This window comes from Eublepharis macularius, chromosome 12, assembly GCF_028583425.1.
Source record: "Eublepharis macularius isolate TG4126 chromosome 12, MPM_Emac_v1.0, whole genome shotgun sequence".
Lineage (NCBI taxonomy): Eukaryota > Metazoa > Chordata > Lepidosauria > Squamata > Eublepharidae > Eublepharis > Eublepharis macularius.
The window spans coordinates 585,743-605,126 of NC_072801.1; the positions used below are offsets into that span (position 1 = coordinate 585,743).

At 46.3% G+C, this 19,384-nt stretch overlaps 1 long non-coding RNA gene across 1 annotated transcript; it reads right to left on the reverse strand.

Annotated features, from left to right (window-relative positions):
* Nucleotides 1-2,657: 2,657 nt before the first annotated feature.
* LOC129340593 (uncharacterized) lies at nucleotides 2,658-3,848 on the reverse strand. The gene is made up of 3 exons (XR_008598037.1): nucleotides 3,609-3,848; nucleotides 3,235-3,286; nucleotides 2,658-2,874 (listed from the first exon to the last, which is right to left on the reverse strand). It is a non-coding gene; the product is annotated as an uncharacterized LOC129340593 (long non-coding RNA).
* Between the last annotated feature and the right edge of the window lie 15,536 nt (nucleotides 3,849-19,384).

Sequence of the window (19,384 nt, forward strand, 5' to 3'; positions counted from 1 at the left end):
GGATTACTCAGAGGCAAGAAATCATCTAAGCAGTACACATTCCTTGACAGGAATAGAAACTTGAAGAAAGTACATCTCTAAATACCCAACCATTTCCCCCCTCCCATCTAAACCACAGGTTTGCACGGGAAAGGGTCTGGGAGTTTCTTCGAGGGTTTATACATCAGCCTAGACAGGACAAAAGGCATAAGATTAAACTGTAACATTTCAGACAGTGCGAGGTTGCTTCCGGAACCTTCAAAGGCAGGAGATAGGACAGCTGCATTCTCAGGATGCTTGTGAAATGAAAGTGATGGTTAAGACATTTGCAAAATGATATTAAGGTACAGCAATAGTTCACCACATAGAACAATGCCATGGATGTAGGGGTACAGACATGACATTCTCTCTCTGTTGCTTCTGCACAGCAGCACAAAGAGGGACATTTAAATCCCTGACCCAGTACCCTGCTGCACAGTGGCAGGGAGAGGGGCATTTCACCCCAGACTCAGCCGCTTGTCAGGGGTTTCCCTGACAAGCGGCTTGAGTGCAGCCTGCCAGGAACATTCTTCCCTTCAAACTCTCCCCCCCTTTCTCCAGCCACATGGAAAGGGGGAGCGTTTGAAGGGAAGAACGTTTCCTGTGCCGTTTGCAAGTGGCATGGGGAATTTTCTTCCCTTTCAAGTCTCCCCCCCCTTCCTCTAGCCAGCTGGAAAGGGGGAGAGTTTGAAGGGAAGAAAGTTTCCTGCGCCGTTTGCAAGTGGTGCGGGGAACCTTCTTCCCTTCAAACTCTCCCCCCTTCCTCCTGCCAGCTGGGAAGGGCCCTTCCATGTTTCACGGGGGTCACGGGGGTTTCCCCCGTGACCCAGATGGAGTTTTTAAAAAAATATATGTTTTATTGTTTTTTGAAATAAAAAAAGAAGATAGATACAAGATAAAAAGGAACAAAAAGGTTTTCAGTACAATTTCAGTAGGCTTGCTTATATCAACATTATAGTTCTCTAACAGCGCAATCCTATGGCCGGCCCCAACGCCGACGCGGCTGCACTGGTGGTGTGGCGGCGCCGCCGGGCCGGATCCTGTGCCAGCAAAGTGTGGCCGCAGCGGCGCCCGCAGCGGCACAGAGATGCAATTTTGGAGAACCAGAAAGTGTTGTGGGCGGGTCTGATCCACGGCCGCCGCCAGGCGCAGCCAAAGGGCGCTGTTCCTGACAAGCGTCAGGGGGAGGGGCCAGGAAAGGCGCAGCCTATGGGCAGCACGCGATCCCGGCCAGGCCCCAGAGCAGCAGGCAAACCGCGCCCATGCTGGCAGACTGCCTCGGCTCGTGTGTCGGGCGGGGCTCGCAGTCGGGAAGGAGAGGGGTGGGCGTAGTCTGAGAAGCCTTTCCCCCGTTTGCCCAATGTAGCACCAAGTCCCTGGCGGCCGCGTCCAGAGAGGTTGGCATGGGACTGGCAGGCGCCTTGCCATGAGGAATCCAGGGCAGCAGCCAGTCTCTGGCAGCAGGGGACAGCCCCCCAGTGGCGCCGAAGGGGAGGGCTGGCCTGAGGCCGCCACCAAGAGGCAGACACAGCGGGCCTGCCCCCTCGTCCCCATCCCAAGGCAAAGAACACAGACACCCATTGCACAGAAATCAGCCTTTACTATTATATCATCCCACCTCCCCCAGCAGACGTGAGGAAGGGGAGGCGTGTAGGAGAGCCGCCTGTGCAGCAAAACACCCCACCCCACCCCCAAGGCGGCAGCGGCGGTCACCGGCGAGGCCGGCGGCCGGACCCCCTTGGCCGTCCACGGGCCCGGCCTCTCGCACGCAACTGGGCCCGAGGGAGGGGTGCCTCTGGGGCGGGTGGAGCTGCTGCAGCGGGTGGGGCCGGAGGGTCGAGGGTGGCGACGAGCCGCCCGAGCAGGGCTTCGGCACGGACTTGAGAGGCACACCCCACCCCTCCCAACAACCATGGCCTGTTGGCGTGGGAGGCTGGCAACTGCTCCACGGGATTGGATGCGAGGCAGGACGCCCTGGGGTGGAAGGTGTTGGAATGACCAATGGGGCTGCTGCAGACGCCCGAGGGGCTGGACCCACTCTGGGAGGCGGCCGCTCATGGGACTGTGTTGCTGGGGCTGCGGCTGCGATGGGGGCGACCCTCCCCAGGCGCGCGAGACCTCCTGCCCGGGATATGGCATCCACCTGCCACCACCCTGGATTCTCCATTGGTGGGGGCTAGGGTTCCAGCGAGCGGACCGTTTGCCCTGCCATCTCCCGCCCCCTTGCAGCTGCAGCTCGCACCACCCTCTCCCTGGCTTATCGTGTGCCAGCTACTCTCCCCACCGGGGATCCCCGCTCACATGCCCCGCCCCAACCCTCTACCTGGCCATAGATACAGGGGGGTTAGCCGTGTTAGCCTGTGGTAGCGAATTCAAAAAGGGTCCCGTAGCACCTTTACAACTATCCAATTTTATTGTGGCACAGGCTTCTGAGAATCAAGTTCTCTTCGGCAGATGGGTGGTACAGACACTGGTCAAATACAGAGGAGGAGGGGGGGGGAGGAGGAGGGAGGGAGGGGGCGGGGAGGCAAGACGGGGTGTGTCGGATACATTTGTGGCAATGTGCAGGTGGGGAGATGTGACGGGAGTGTTGGAGGAGGGGCGGAGGACGAAGTCAGACTCGCAGACACAGAAGACAGTTGTTGTACATCTCGTTTTATTGCACTGGAAAGAGCGGGCTTGCGTTTAGGCTGGCGAGGGAGCTGGAGCATTCCACACAGCCCTCCTTCCCGCTCGGAGGGGCGGGGCTGGGATGCAGGCCGCGGCGCGACGGTGCTTCCTGGGCTGCAGCCAACCGTCCGTCAGAGATGTTTGGGGAGGGCGGGGCGCGGGGGAGCAGCCATGCCCTGGATGTGCCTGTGGGGGAAAAAGACACGTGTGGGCTTTGCCTCATTCCACTGGCAAGGCAAGCCCCACACTCCGCCATCCGGGGGGGGGGGTTGCACATGGTCGAGGGCAGCAGCTGATGCATGACGGTCTGGTGAGGATGCACTCGGCCTTGGCAAGCCTTTACCTTTAAGGGAGAGAATGAGCTGGTCACAACAAACACCTGGCCACATGTGGTTTTCGAGGCGCCTGCCTCTGAGGCAGCCAGGGGCGGCCATGGTTGCCCCCCACCCCTGCTGGGCCTCACCCAAAGCGGCAAGTGAGCGGGTGGGTTCAGGTGAATGGGCGGTTTGCGCTAATCTGCGGAATGCCCCCCCACCTCCTCCTTACCTGTCAGCGCTCCGTCGGTCATCACCAGGTGGGAGCGCCAGAGTCAGGGCACCTGCAAGGAAACGGGAGAGCATGCGGTTAATTTGCAAAGTGTCATTCCCTTCTGCCACGGAAGGGTTAGTTTGTTTGTGCTTAGTTAGAAGCAACTAGCATGCATCAGTTAGCTGTGGAGTCATTCTTTCTATCACGGTAGAAAGAGAGTTAGGCAGACATTTGCACCTCTTCCCCTTTATGCGAAGTTCCCCCAGTTTTTCGCAAAGTCCCCGGAGTGCATTCTGCGCCTGCCAATGTGAATGCCCTCAGCCCGTTTCGGTTTTCAAAGGGGCAATGCCACTCAGCAGACGGGCAGAGCCTCCGGCCGAGTGCTCACTTACCTGGGGGTTTGGGTGGCGCTGGCCGGATGTTTTGTAGGGCGCGGTCGCAGGTGATTGGGTGCAGAGAGGGGGGCTCGTCCACGCCGGGCGCGCATGCTGATTGGTCCCCGGGATAGTTCTCATCCTATGCTCCTTCGGGCCATAGGGGCGGGGCGAGGCGCTCAGAGAGGGGGCTGATTTTTCGCCGTTCCATGGACGCCTATGGGCTACGCCTTCTTTTTCCGTGGCGTAGCTTTTTTGCGCCGCTGTGGGCGTTCCCGCTTCTGGAGGAGCTTAGGGAGCGGACTAACTCTGACCCCGCCTTGCTCCCCGCCCCCCCCCTGCGTCGGCGTAGGGCTCTACGCCACTTCTGCGCCGCCGCCCGGGCGCCTGTGGCTTGCACCGGTGCTGGCCCGCCGGCGGGCCAGCGCCACGTCCCAGCGCGGGCGGAAGGCCACTTACGCGGGCGTACGGGCTAGATGCGCCCTCGCAAGCCTTAGTTCGGTTCCTGTTCACTTTCCGTGCCCTTATTAGGATTGGGCTGCCCGTCCTAAATAATTTCAATACAATTATAACTGTAAGTTCAGCTATTTCATACATTATTGCCCTTTTGTTGGATTCTATTCTGTAAATTTATTATTTAACCATTCGTAAAAGGGCTTCCAAGGTGTAAAAAAGTCTTCTTCCACTTGTCCATTCAATATGGAAGTTAATTTGTCCATTTCTGCAGTTTCCATTATCTTCTCTATTAGTTTCTCCTGTTTAGGTGTTGCTTGTCATTTCTAGTAGGACGCAAGTAAAATTCTAGCTGCAGTTACTACATGAATAGTGAAATGCATCTGTTCTTTGTCTATGTCCGGCATACAATTTAACAAAAAATTCTCTCATTTGAGAGCAATTGAAATTTGTAACACAGTTTGTATCAAGGTATGCACCATTATCCAATACTTATGCATCTCTTTATAGGACCACCACATATGAAAAAAGGTCCCTGTATGTTTCCCACATTTCCAACATTTATTTGACACATTTTTATACATTTTGGCCGATCTATCTGGTATTATATACCACCTGTAGAACATCTTATATAAATTCTCTTTAAACGCAACAGATTTAGTTATTTTTATATTCAGTTTCCATATTTTGCTCCATTGTGCTGAATCAATGTTGTTTCCTAAATTCTTTATCCATAAAGTTTTGCATTTTTCTACCCCCTCATTCCTTTTCATTTGCATTAAAAAGAGATACATTTTCTTAATTAATTTTTCATCTGAGTCACATAATAATTTTTCAAAGTCTTTTTGTTCTAGATAAAAGCCACCCAATTTCTTGTCTTTATTATATCTAGATTCAATTTGTGCTCTTGACCACCAATCTAAATTAATACCTTGGTTTGTTTTTAATACTCCGTTATCATCTAAGAGTTCTTTATACCTTAATAACTTTATCCATAGAGAATACATTCGGCTGTGTAAATGCTTCTAGTGGGGAAACCCATTGTGGGATTTTCTCTTATATTCGCGGTATTCCCATGTAATTATAAGAGATTTTCTTATCAGGTGGTTTTTAAAGTATTAGTGTCCAGTAACTTTTCCATACCATATAAACGCATACCATCCTAACTGTAAATCATCATCTTCGAGAGCTAAAAGTCTTGGATTTTCCAATAAAATCCACTTTCTCATCCAAACCAGGCAACACGCTTGAAAGCCAGGTAAAGCCAGGCCTGCGTTCTCTTTTAGACTTGGAAGCGTTTTCAGCTTAATTCTTGGTTTCTTTCCTTGCCAAATAAATTTGCTTATATTTTTATTTAGTTCTTCGAAGAATGACATGTTAATATTTATCGGAATAGTTTGGTCAAGAAATATTATACATGGCAGTATGTTCATTTTAATAGTTGCAATCCTTCCCATCAATGAGAGTTGTAATCCTTTCCATCTCTCTAGGTCTCTTTTTATTTCTTGTGGAAGCTTCATATAGTTTTCTTTCATGAATGAGCTACATCTCGAGGTCAATTGTATTCCAAGGTATTTTACTTTCTTTTCCAGTTGAAATCCTGTCATTCTAGTCAATTACATCTTTTGCTATATAGTCATATTTTTAGTTATCATTTTTGTTTTTTGATAATTTTCATTCCCTCCATCTTTCCATATTCCTTTAGATGTGTCAGACTATGGAATCCCAGTTATCTAGAATTCGTCTCCCCCCTTCTGCAAGAAGCACAAGGTCTCTTGGTTTCAAAAGGTTTATTGGAAGATTATGCTCAGGATACAGGGGTCCATGATCCAAGGACTTGAGGCCCTTGGCTGAACCAAAGCTTTGTTGAGAATGACACATAAAATGAAAGTAACAACACTTCAAACACCACTTCCCAGCCTCCCCCCTTAGTCCTGTCTAGAAGGCCTGGGAAGGCGAGGACATCAAGGTCGGCCGGGCTGATAAGAATTCTTCGTTCCCATGGATATAGGCGGCCTGGGCAGCACCTGGGCCTGGAGGGAGAGAACTAAATAACTACAGATTATAACAGGAGAACATGGCTTAGCTGTGGCTTGAGAACTGACATTCTGACATTCTGCCTCCCTTAAGACCCCTCACCTCACCTTTCTGCCCCTGCTTTTTCTGGGTACTTTTTATGGAACTTAGCAACCAGTCTAGGAGCATTTACATGAGAAGCTTCCACCCACTCACGATACCCCTCCTCAAAGTCTTTCCACCTAATTAGGTAAAAGAGCTCATTGTATTTGCGTTTGGAATCCAAGACTTCCTCAACCTTATAGTGGATTGGTTGTCTATCATGGTTGGGTGTGGCACCAATTTGCTGGGATGCCATTCATCAGGAGGAGGTGCTTTCTTGAGTAGGCTGATGTGGAAAGTTGGGTGGAGCTGGCGTAGATTTTTTGGTAAGTCTAGTTCTACAGTCACATCATTGATCACTTTCTTTATTGGGAAGGGTCCCAAGTATTTCAGGCCCAACTTTTTACTAGGCTGTTCTGTTCTGAAATTTTTTGTGGAGACATACACCTTAACTCCTGGGTGTAATTTCCATTGTGCCACACGATCTGCATACTTTTTGTAGTCAGCTTTGGCTTTGTTCAAAGTTTTTTGGATTTCCGCCCATTGTTTTGCCAGGGCTGTCCACCATTCGCTCAAGTCTCCTGAGCGGTTGCTGGGAGGTTGTTCTTTGAAAGGGAACACTACTCCATCGTAGCCATGGACGATTTTAAAGGGAGTTTCTCATGTTGAGCTGTGTACCGCGTTGTTATACGCATACTCGGCAAGATGCAAGAGCTGGGTCCGATTATCTTGTTGAAAATTAATATAGCATTGAAGGAACTGCTCTAGTACTTGATTTTGGACTGCCCATCGCTCTGGGGATGGTGGGTGGAGCTTATTCCTTGTTCGATGCCCGCCACTTGTAAAAGCTCCCGCCAGAAGTTGGCAACAAATTGAACTCTGCAATCCGATATTACCTTGGAAGGAAAAGAATGCAGTCTTACAATATGTTTCATGAACAGACTGGCCAACTTTTTTGCTGACGGAATACTGGAGCATGGGATGAAGTGGGCTTGTTTGGAGAACAGATCCACCACGACTAGAATACAGGTGCAACCCTTGGATGGGGGAAGATCAGTAATAAAGTCCATAGAAATCACTTCCCAGGGTCTGTTAGGGGTCTCTAAGGGTTGTAGTAGTCCTGGGGGCTTCCCCCTTCTGGGTTTCACCAGGACACACATAGGGCAGAAAGCTACATATTGAGACACATCCCTTCAGATACTGGGCCACCAAAACTGTCTTTGTATTAAATGTAAGGTTTTTAGGTATCCAAAGTGGCCGGCGGTCTGAGCATCATGACGTTGTAGCACCAGCCTTCTCAAACTAGCAGGGATATACAACCGATTTCCCTTAAACCACTCTCCAGCTGCCGTTTATGTCATTTTTCCTGTGGACGCTTGTTCCCGCTCCTTTTCCACTTCGCTTTTCACTTTAGCTCTCCACCCCTTTTGGTCGTCGGACTGTTTGGTTGCCTGGCTGCGAGTAGTAACCACTCCCCCTAACTGAGTGGGGGGAAATACTGTGTCAATAGTCTCCTCCTTGCTCTGGTGTTGGGGCATGCGTGAAAGGGCATCCGCCAGGAAGTTAGATTTGCCCGGTAAGAAATTCAGAGTGAAATCAAACTTAGAAAAGAATTTCACCCAGCGGAGTTGCTTAGCATTAAGGCGTCGGGGCGTTCTGAGCGCTTCTAAGTTTTTGTGATCAGTCCAGACCTGAAAGAGATGTCGTGCCCCCTCCAACCAATGGCACCAAGAATCAAGGGCAATTTTAAACGCAAATGCTTCTTTTCCCCACACACTTCAATTCCTCTCTGCTTCTGTAAGTTTTCTGGACAAATATGCACAGGGCTGTACCTGACCACTTTCTCCTTTTTGCATGAGGACGGCTCCAACGGCAGAGTCACTGGCATCCACTTGTACTATGAATGCTTTATTCTCATCAGGGTGTTGTAGAACTGGCTCAGTAGTAAATCGATCCTTCAGTGTTTCGAACGCCAGCTGACAGCTTGGGGTCCAAAGGAGTCGGGCCGTGGGTTTGGCTATTTGCTCCCCCCTCCCTTTTGTCTTAAGTAACTCCGTAAGGGGGAGAGCTATCTGGGCAAAGCCTTCAATGAACTGTCTGTAAAAATTAGCAAAGCCCAGGAACGATTGTAATTGTTTGCGTGTGGTGGGCGCTTGCCACTCTTGCATTGCCTTGATCTTTGCTGGGTCCATTTTTAGTCCTTGTCCTGACATGTGGTAGCCTAAATAGTCCAATTCTTTTTTGTGAAATTCACATTTGGACAGCTTAATTGGGAGCTTGTGGCGCATCAGGGTGGCAAGGACTTTCCGGACTAATTTTACATGTGCTTCTTTATTTTCTGAAGAAATAAGCACGTCATCAAGGTAAACAACTCCTTAGTACAAAAATTCATGTAGGACGTCATTTATCATTAACATGTAAACCGAAGGGGCCCCAGATAAGCCAAATGGCATGACCAAATATTCATATTGGCCTAAGGGGGTATTGAATGCGGTTTTCCATTCATCCCCCTCCCTTATTCTAACATGAAAATATGCATCTTTGAGATCCAATTTTGAGAAGATCTTACCCTGCACCACTTCACTTAGCAGGTCACGGATTAACGGGATTGGATAGGCGTTGGTCATAGACACAGCATTGATGCCTTGAAAGTCTGTGCACAGTCGGAGCTCCCCATCCTTTTTCTTCACGAACAACACAAGAGCTGCATGTGGGGAGCTAGCCGTTTGAATGAATCCTCTCTCCAGATTCTTGTCTATGAATTTTCTGAGTTCTTGTCTTTCTGCCGGACTCATGGAATATAACTTTCCTTTGGGGAGCTTCTCTCCTGGGATTAATTCAATAGCACAGTCTGTGTTCCAGTGCGGCAGCAGGCTATCCGCCTCCTCCTCACTAAAGGCTTGAGCCAGGTCTTGATACTCTGGAGGGATTAAACTTAGCTCTTCAGTGGTTAACAGAGCGACCTCTGAATTTGTGGGGGCTACTGCACCCCATTCTGCTTTCCAACAGTGTTTTTGGCAATATTCCGGATCAAATACTATCATTCCTTTGGCCCAGTTGATGTACGGATTGTGATCCCACAACCACCTACTGCCTAAGATGAGTGGGTATTTGGCTGCTTGGCTTACAATAAATGGACGCACTTCCCAATGTTTGCCCATGCCTGTGGGCACTTGTTCTGTTTCTAGAACTGCTGGGTTCATATTAGATCTGTCCATTTGTTCAAAGACAATTGGGACTTTCAGTTCATGCTTTTCTAGACCAAGTCCGTTTACTAGCACTGGTGCTATAATATCCCAGGAGCATCCTGAGTCAATTAAGGCTTGGACTTGAATGTGGGTCCCCCTCTTAGGATTTACTAGCATAACGGGAACGAATAATATGGCCCCTCTTTCTCTCACCTCCTCGATCTGCCATTGGGGCCTCTTCACGACAGATCCATCTCGTTTCCCAATGGTGGGCTGAGGTCATTGGTCTCCGAGACCTGTGCTTCAAACTCCATGTACACTTCTTCTGCCTCCAAGCTGGTTTCTGAGCGCCCCTTCTTAGGTAAACCCCAGCCTCTGCTGGATCGTGGGGCTGGAGTGGGACGTGCCAGGGGCGCCAGCGCTTGCCTCCGAAGAGGGCATTGGGCTGCAAAATGCCCGCTGTTTCCGCATTGGAGGCACAGTCCTTGTCTCCATCTCGTCTCACGGGCTCCTCTCGCAGCAGGAGCACCCCGTCCTCCCCGCTGACTTGGCAGGGCTCTTCAGGTCCCTGTGGCCTGTTGTTGCTCCACCATTCGAACAACTTGGGTGCGATTCTCCACTTCACAAGCCAGTTGTATCCACCCCAGAAGCGTTGGTGGATCATCTTGCATTAGTGCCCTGTCCAGTAACCTAGGGTTCATCCCGTTCTGAAAGAGTACAATTTTGGTTCCTTCCTCTTGATGGGCACTTGGCTGCCAACTGACGGAACTTGGCTGCATAATCTCTCACTGACCCTTGCCACAAGGTTTGCAGTTCCATGTGGGCCTGTTCCCCTTCTAGAGGGTCTTCGTATTGGGCTCTGAACGTAGCAATAAAGGCTTGTAGACTTCCCAGCTCTGGGCCCCCCGTATAGTAGAGGATTACATACCACTGAGCTGCTATGCCTTCCAGTCAGGCCGCAAGATGCATCACTCAGCTTTCTTCATTGGGGAATAGGTAGCCCCATTGATTGAAGAATTGTAGGGCTTGTACGACAAAGAACCCCAATTTGTGAGGGTCACCATCGAAGGTAGCTTCCAGCTTAATCCATCCCATCAGTAGTTCGCCCTCACCGGCTCCTCCCAAGTCAACCGGTTGGGCAGGTGGTTGTCGCGACTCAGGAGGTATACCTTGGGGACGCGGCTGAACCAGCGCAGGTCTTGGTAGCGCTCCTGGAGTAACTGGACGCGGCTGAGGTGGAGGTGGAACAGGGAGTCTCCCTGGTGGCCCTACTCCCCCTGGTCCTGGTTGCGGCAGTGGCGCCGGCCTTCGAGGTTGAGGTACTGCTGCTGCAGGAATGGCAGGCCCTGGCCCCGTAGGGGCTGCTCCTCCATCGGTAGGAGCCGGGGGGCCCTGCTGGAGGGACTCCTGCTGCTGGTCCCTGGGGCGCTACCCCTCCTTGCGCACCATTTGTGGCAGGTGCGACTCCTCCCGGTGGCGGTGGCAATGGGAGTGGTGGGCCTTGCGTGGGCGGGGTGGCCAGTCTTGCATTGCCCCTGGCCGCCACTAATTCAAGCAACTGGTGTAGTCCCACTGGGGCATTGGCACCAGTGTGTCCCGCACTTTCCTCCCCTTGGACTAGCAACGCAATCAAATAGGTGGCTTGTACTAAATCCACTCGCATCACCTCCATTTGTGCTTCTAAGGTTTGGCAGCGGTTCTCCTCCTCTACATTGAGGTCTGGCTGCGTCTCTTCCTCTCCGGGCTACTGGAGCAAGCTCTCCTCCCAAGCCCTCTGCTGGTGGTCGGCTCTCTCCACCGCTTCCTCCGTGGCTTGGGCTCCTTGCAACTGGGCTTGGGGACCCGACATCACAGTTGCCCCCGAAGGGACTTGGTCCGACATCTCAGTCGTGCTAGCCACCCAACCCTTTGCAATTCCAGTCACTGCTAGTAGTCTATACTGTAGCACTTGGGCCTGCCCCTGCAGAGCGGCCAAACGTCCCTGTCTTTCAGGAACTTCCACATCACTCTCTCAAGTTCCGACCAAACCGAAATCCACATAGTCCCAGCTCAAGGGCTCCATGCGTGGCGTAGTCCAATCTGGGAGGCTGGTCGTCTCTTCTGGTGGGTTCACTTCCACCAGGCATTACGCCGCCTCATCCCACTGATACCACAGCTGAGTGCTGGTCCGAACTTCCCTGGCGGAGAGTGCGGACCTCCTGCCAGTATCCCACCCCGGGCCTCCGGTTGCTCCCAGGTCTTCCAACACTGGCACGAGGTTCATCATAGAGCGGGAGAACAGAGTGCTGGCACGTCTTTCTCTGGTTTCCCGGGGCCGCAGGCCCCACTGCCGGGGTGTAGACACGGACATCAGGGGGGTAACTCCTCTTCCCACGCTGGTCCGGGGCCTGGCGCCTTCCCTGCTCGCTCGTGCCTGATCGGTACCACTGTCAGGCTGTAGAAACTGCCCTTCGCCCTCTGTGCCTGGGTCAGATGGGTCTGTCGGACGCGGTCCGGTATCCATCTCTTCCAGTTGAGGGGTCGGGGAGTTAAAAGGGGATTCTCAACAAAATGTCAGACTATGGAATCCCAGTTATCTAGAGTTCGTCTCCCCCCTTCTGCAAGAAGCACAAGGTCTCTTGGTTTCAAAAGGTTTATTGGAAGATTATGCTCAGGATACAGGGGTCCATGATCCAAGGACTTGAGGCCCTTGGCTGAACCAAAGCTTTGTTGAGAATGACACATAAAATGAAAGTAACAACACTTCAAACACCACTTCCCAGCCTCCCCCCTTAGTCCTGTCTAGAAGGCCTGGGAAGGCGAGGACATCAAGGTCGGCCGGGCTGATAAGAATTCTTCGTTCCCATGGATATAGGCGGCCTGGGCAGCACCTGGGCCTGGAGGGAGAGAACTAAATAACTACAGATTATAACAGGAGAACATGGCTTAGCTGTGGCTTGCGAACTGACATTCTGACAAGATGTTTCATTAACTGTTCTATTGATTCCCTTGGTTCTTCTAGTATAAATAACAGGTCATCTGCAAATGCTTGCAGCTCATATCTCTGTCCTTTCACCAATGTTCCTTATATTGCAAATATCCTTTATTGTTGCTCTTGCTAATATTTTCTGCATCAGAATAAATATTAGTAGTGAGAATGGACAGTCTCGTCTCGTCCCTTTTTCTATTGGGATTGATTCTGTAAAGTCATGATTCAAGATTATTTTTGCTTTCTGTTTCTTATATATAGTTTTGATAGCTTTTATAAACTCTGTTCCAAAGTCCATTTCGTTCATCTGCTCAATAAAGAATTGCCAATTAATGTTATCGAAAGCTTTCTCTGGGTCAAGGAATATCATTGCCATCTGTTTTTCAGGATGGGCCTCGTAGTACTCTAATAAATTTAGAGCCACTCTGATACTGTTTCTCAATTGTCTTTTGGGAAGGAAACCTGTCTGGTCTGGATGTATTATGTCCAATAGTATTTTTTTAAATCTTGTAGTTGATATTGTAGCAAATATCACAGTTGAGTAGAGATGGGTCTATAATTTTTAATCTCTTTTGCATCTGTTTCTTCTTTGTGTATTAAGGAGATTGTTGCTTCTGTCCATGACTCCGGTACGGATGTTTCTTCCAATACTGTAGTAATCATCTTCTTGTATGGTACAATAATAACATCTTCTAAAGCCTTATAATATTCTACTGGCAATCCATCTGGTCCAGGGGTTTTCCCATTGTTTTATTTCTGTATTGCCTCTACTATCTCCATCACTGTAAATGGTTCATTTAGCTTTTTTCTTTCCTCATCTGATAATTTCGGTAGTTCCTGCTTTTGTAAGTACTCCTTTTGAGTTTCTACTGTGATCTCTTTTTTTATAGTTGCTTGTAAAAGTCCTCCACTAACCTTCTCATTTCCTCTTTTCTTGTCTTTTCTTAATTCATCATATAGGCAATGGATATATCTCTTTCCTTTTTCTTTCTAAGTTTGTAAGCTAACCATCTCCCTGATTTATTTGCATGTTCAAAATAATTTTGCTTAGCAAATTTAATATTTTGTGCGATCTCTTCGGTCAGCAGTAAGTTAATTTGATTCTGTAGAATTTTAATGCTGTTTTTTAAACTTACATTCGAAGGATCTTTTTTTTAAGTCTTTCTCCTTTTTTTCCAGGTTTCCCATCATTTCCTTGTAACGTTATTGCTTCTCTCTTTTCCGTTTTGCAGCATGTCTTATAGCTAATCCTCTAAAATATGCTTTACTAGCATCGCAGACAATATTCATGTGTACTTCATGATTCATATTTTGCTGGAAGTAATTTTTCATTTCCTCTTCAACATCGTTCCAGAATTTTTATTCTTTAGTAGTTGTACGTTCAATTTCCATCTAAATTTCCTTGTTGTTTCTGCCATTTTCACCAATATGGGATTATTGTCTGCGAAGGTCCTCGGTAGTATATCCACATCTCTTACTTCTTGTACTAAAGTTGAGGATGTCCAACACATGTCAATTCTCGATCAAGATTTATGAGTCTGAGTAGAATGTATAGTCTCTTACTGTTGGATTCCTTGTTCTCCACACATCAATCAGTTTATATTCCTCTGCCAGTCTAAGAAAGGATCTTGGTAAGGATCCTTTAGCATTTTTGGACTTCTTGGTTGTCTTTCTGTCTGGTTCCTGATCAAATACCGCATTAAAGTCTCCAATCAAACATATATCGATATAGTTAAATCTTGCCAATATTTCATTTAAGTTATTATTGAATTTTTCCTGGTGATCATTTGGTGCATATATCATTGTCAGTAAAATCTTCTCTTCCATACGAATCTTGACTAACAGTATCCTACCATCTTCCGCCGCATATATCAAATTTGGACTCAATTATTTTTAAATATATGCTACTATCCCTCTTTTTTTATCAAGTCTGAAGAGGCAAAGATATCTCCAAGTTTTTTACATTGTAAATAGTGCAGATCTTTCTTTCTGAGTTTCTTGTAGACAAGTAATCTCTGCATTCACAATTCATTTTTAATTGCCTAAACTTTTTTTCTTTTTTCTGGTGAATTTAATCCATTAATGTTCATTGAGAAGATTTTTATTGGTTTCCTCTCCATTATATTTTCCCTTTACTAATATCTTCCTTATTCCTTCTGGTTGTTCTCATCTGTTTTGGTTCCTGACTTTGGGTTTTAATCCTTGAGGGTCCTTCTTCTGATGCTGTTGAATAGTCCTGTGTCAAGGTTCCATCTTTCTCTGCACCATCTTCTTTTCTAGCTCTTTTTCTTATAGTACCTTATTTTTCTTTGCATATAGTGAATTAACTCTGTATATTAAATCAATCTCTTTTATCATCTCCCCTGGATTTCTTCCAAAAATTCCACTAGAGCTTCTGCAAATTCAGCCCTCAAATCTTCATCTTTATCCTCTATTACATCCTGGCATCGAATAATAAAGGCCGCTTGTTCCATCTCCAGTCCCATTAGTAAATTCCAAGCAATATCCTGTTTAGCGGCCACTTCTTCTGTTCTCTGGTGAATTCCTTCACCTTTTGCATCTATTGTATGGATTTGGTTTGCCATATCTTGAGTCATACGTTTATTTTCTGTCAATTGTACCTGAAAATCATCCATTTTCCCTTTAAGATCTGTTATCTCTGTATTTAAATTTTTCATTTGCTCCACCACCTGGTATAATGTGGTATTAATTTTATCCATCCCCATCTGAAACAGGTCTCTCAAATCCTTTTGCATCTCTGCCCCTGTTTCTTGTACGGTCAGCATGATAGATTTGGCTTGAGCTGGTGAGGGGGGCGTGTAGGGGTGTAGGTCCTACCGTTTTTCCTTGCTTCCCTTGCTTACTCATTTTTCCTCAATTCATAAATTGTCCAGTAGATGGCAATATTCCATTCAGTTCAGGTCCAATATTCTCCCAAAGTGAAATTTTCCTGCATCACAAATTGTAGTCCAGTAAGGTGAAAGTTAATGTCCAGTAAAAGGACTCAAAAGCCCCCCAAAAAACCGAGAACAGAAAAATTTCCCAGATCCTACCAGTCTATTAGTAAATAATAATCCACAAAAAATGATACATCCCTTAAGAAAGTAAAGGAAGAAGAAGCTTCACTGTTCCCTTGTTTCCAGCTAATAGTTTAAGTATTAGAAGCAAGTTGCATAGGAGACATAACAAAAGTCACAGCTTCTAATTCTCTTGCTAAACCTTCAGTTTCCAACCAGATAAATCCATTCATGGAGAGAGCCACAAAAGCAAAACAAACACAGATAAACAGTATGTGACTCTAAACAATCCAAAGCCGTTCTGTGGAGGAGGGAATGTTGCTAATCTTCCCTCTCATTTTTTAGTCCTTTCTCGAGGAAAAAAAAAAGTGAAAGGGCTCTTATCATTCTGGCAATTCTTGGCTTTAAACTCACAGTTCACAGCAGGTTGTAAATCACAGCAGCAGAAAGATAAAAGCCCCCACTCCTTTTCTAGCATTCCGAGTTTCAACTTCAATGAAGTCTTCTGCCAAATGCTTGGCTAGAGGACTTTCCCTTGATCAGATCTGTCTGGTGCTACTGACTAGAACAATCAAGAGGCTTGTCCCCAGCTGTTTGACACCCTCTAGGTGTCTATTAGGGGTATGTAACCCCCCCCCCAATGTGGCAGTTTCAGTTCCCTCTAGAGACAAGCCTTAGAGTTTGCTGCCTCACTCTGACACTGCCGGCCCCTCCCCCTGACCAAGATGGAGTTTAAAGGGCCGGCCACAAACCTTGCCAAGCAGCTGATCTGCTCAGTGTTTGAACTCCCCCCTTGCAGCTTATTGCGGCTTGCCACTTTGGGAATCCCTTATTTCTGACTCTTTTTTTCTGCTTCAGGTTTCCTAAAGTGGGAAACCCAATTTTTTTTTGCATACCCATACTAATGATACATCATTAGCAGAAAGCTTTTAAACTACATATGTGATAAGAAAGGTTTAACAGACTAAGGGAAACCAAAAGACTATGGTTTATTTATTTATTTGTTATTTATTTATTTCATATATATTCCGCCTTTCTTACTGAGACTCAAGGCAGATTACATAGTGTGAGATTAGTACAATCAGTAGCAAGGACAAGGGCAGGCATTTCCATATAGTGTCAAGAACATTTCCAAAAACAATGTCATAGGGTAAATGAATACAAGTTTACAAAGACATAGAATTAGCAAGGATCCAATATGGGGTTGAGGAACTGCTTAAACTGAGCATAATCAATTCTAGGACTTACATTGAACAATATAAAGCACAGGTAGGATATAGGAGTACATATTTAAAGCAACAGATATTATGTAAGGCAACATAATGGTGAAGTCTATGGTTCCTTACTCATTAGCAAAATATCTGGGACCCTTTTCCTACAATACTGCCCTCCTATCTCTATAATTTGTGAAACACTGGCCTTGAAACTCTGGCAGGAATGTAAACAAAAGAATAAAAATCATCTATGAAAGGCTTTACAGACTATTTATAGAGAAACAGAGCCATCTTGTGGAAAATGTCTCAAGGCACAAGAAAACCTACAGATTGATGCAAAACCTTTTTGACCAATTAGGTATCAAATTTGATTCATTTTAAAGGAAAACGGAAGACAATTTTATGAAACTTAAGGCAGATTTAACTGACCAAATTAAAAGTATTGAAGGACCTGTTAAAAAAACCCTCTGAGGATATAAAGATGTTGAACAATCAAGTGGAGATCCTGGACAGCAGAACAGCAGTGTTTGATAGAGACTTGGAGATACATCAAGATAATTTAGCTTTATTGGAATTAAGGGAGAAAGAATATACTCTGATTTTATCAAGAATGGGTCTACTTGTGAGTAGATGGAGGAATTAGTGGCAAGGAGGGAGGCTATGCCAGAGGGGTAATTACAGGATAAACTCCACCAATATTCACAGGGACCTGTCAGATAAGCCTCCAGCATATCTTTCATGTGTTATGAGTTTCTTTCCAGAGTATTATGCCTCTGAGAACATGCAGAGTAAAACCTGTTTTGCTGAATGGTTGCTAGCTGCTTATCTTGCAGGTGTTTTGGTTACAGCTTCCTGGCATGCTTGGGAACTCGGCCTTGAAGTTACAGCAGAGACTGCACCAAGCTTCTAAGAGACTGAACAGAGCTCATCCCCTCCTCCTGTCTTTCCAGGCTCTGCATGCCAAAATCCTAATGGACTCTCTTTCCCACGGGGTGGGGACTTTAACCTTGCTTTGCTACCTTGGGCCATTCCAGCCAATAATCCTGTCCTAGCATCTTGATACTGGCATTTTTCTCTAATAAAAACAACTTTAATTCATACACCTCAGTGATGCAGTGAAGTGTTTTGGGAAATACCTGGCAGGTCCCTTCCACGGAGGGAAGAACTTCAAACATCCTGCATTTTTGGTCAGGAGAGAGAGAGAAAATCTTAGGGAAAGTAACCCCTTCTCTTTATGTTGGTTTTGGAGGTTTGAATAGAAACCGACAGGAGGAAAGAATTAGAGGCATAAACATTAACTACGGTTGTTGTGGATTTTCCGGGCTGTATAGCCGTGGTCTTGGCATTGTAGTTCCTGACGTTTTGCCAGCAGCTGTGACTGGCATCTTCAGAGGTGTAACACCAAAAGACAGATATCTCTCAGACTGATCTCTGAAGATGCCAGCTGCTGGCGAAACGTCAGGAACTACAATGCCAAGACCACGGCTATTCAGCCCGGAAAATCCACAACAACCATCGTTCTCCAGCCATGAGAGCCTTCGACAAAACATTAACTATGTTAAGACATGGAAAGAAATTAAAAAGGATATGTTAAGATGGGATAAAGTACAGCTGTCCTTGTTGGGGAGAATATCAGTTATCAATATGAATGTTTTACCTAGGTGTCATGTCTGAGCCCCATCCATGCCAATGTTAATGATCTTTCTGTGCTGAACCATTGTATCCTGCTGTAACTCAGTGTCATTTTACCAGTGTCAACTATTTCTTTCACAGGCTTCCACAGGTGGACTGTAACAGCTTCCAGTGTTTATGACCTTGTAGTTTCTCTCAGACTTTGCTATGTCTTGCTTCCTAGTGACTCAACTTGATATTACAAATTGTGAAACGTTCTCACACAAGAAACGGCAAAATCTTTTTTATGATTGGGGGCGGGGGAGAGCAGACTTGAATGTTAAAAGAGAAGTCTCTCTCACATGATGTCATTCCTATCAACTTTTACTCTTGCTGCTTAGATGCTTACCTTGCTTCTGAGTAGTCCTATGGGACATATATTGAAATGATCTGATTTCTGAATAAAAATCATTTAACCAAGAACCTGTGTCTTGCTGCAATGGTCCAGGGATCTGTCTACCATATCCTGTCATCCATAGCCTGACACTAGGATTCTATTTTTGTTCCAGACAATGCCTGTTTTAACCTCAGAAGTACCATTTAAACAGTGGCAAAAGGATATATCAACATTTATATGGCAAGGGGAAAAAAAAGAATTAAATACAAAATTGTACAAGATGCAAAGGAAAGAGGTTGCTTAGATCTCTTGGACTTGAAGTTATATTTCACTGCCTCATGTCTAATGTGGATGATGAAATTGATGCTTCTGAGAAATATTAGGCTCTTGACTTTGGAAGGTCATGACCTGAGATTTGGATGGCATGCTTATTTGTGGTATGATAAAGCAAAGGTCAATGCAGACTTTAAAAATCATTATATTAGGAGAGCAATCTTGAGAATTTGGAATAAATACAAACTGAGACTATCACAGAAGACATTGCTTTGGATTTCAACACGGGAAGCTTTCTATAGCGATGAAAGAATAACTAAACAGATATGGTTGACGTATGGAGAATTATTAGGAGACTGTAAATTGAAGACATGGGAAGATCTAATAGCTAAAGGCTATAAATGTTAATGGTTTTTCTATGCACAATTTAGGTTTAAATCAGATAAATATGGGGTGACTCCCCCCTTGATTTTGAGGTACCCATATGGAGAATTATTAAAGTTTTCAAAAGGAGAGTGTAAACTGAAGTCAAGGGAAACTCTAATAACTAAAGGT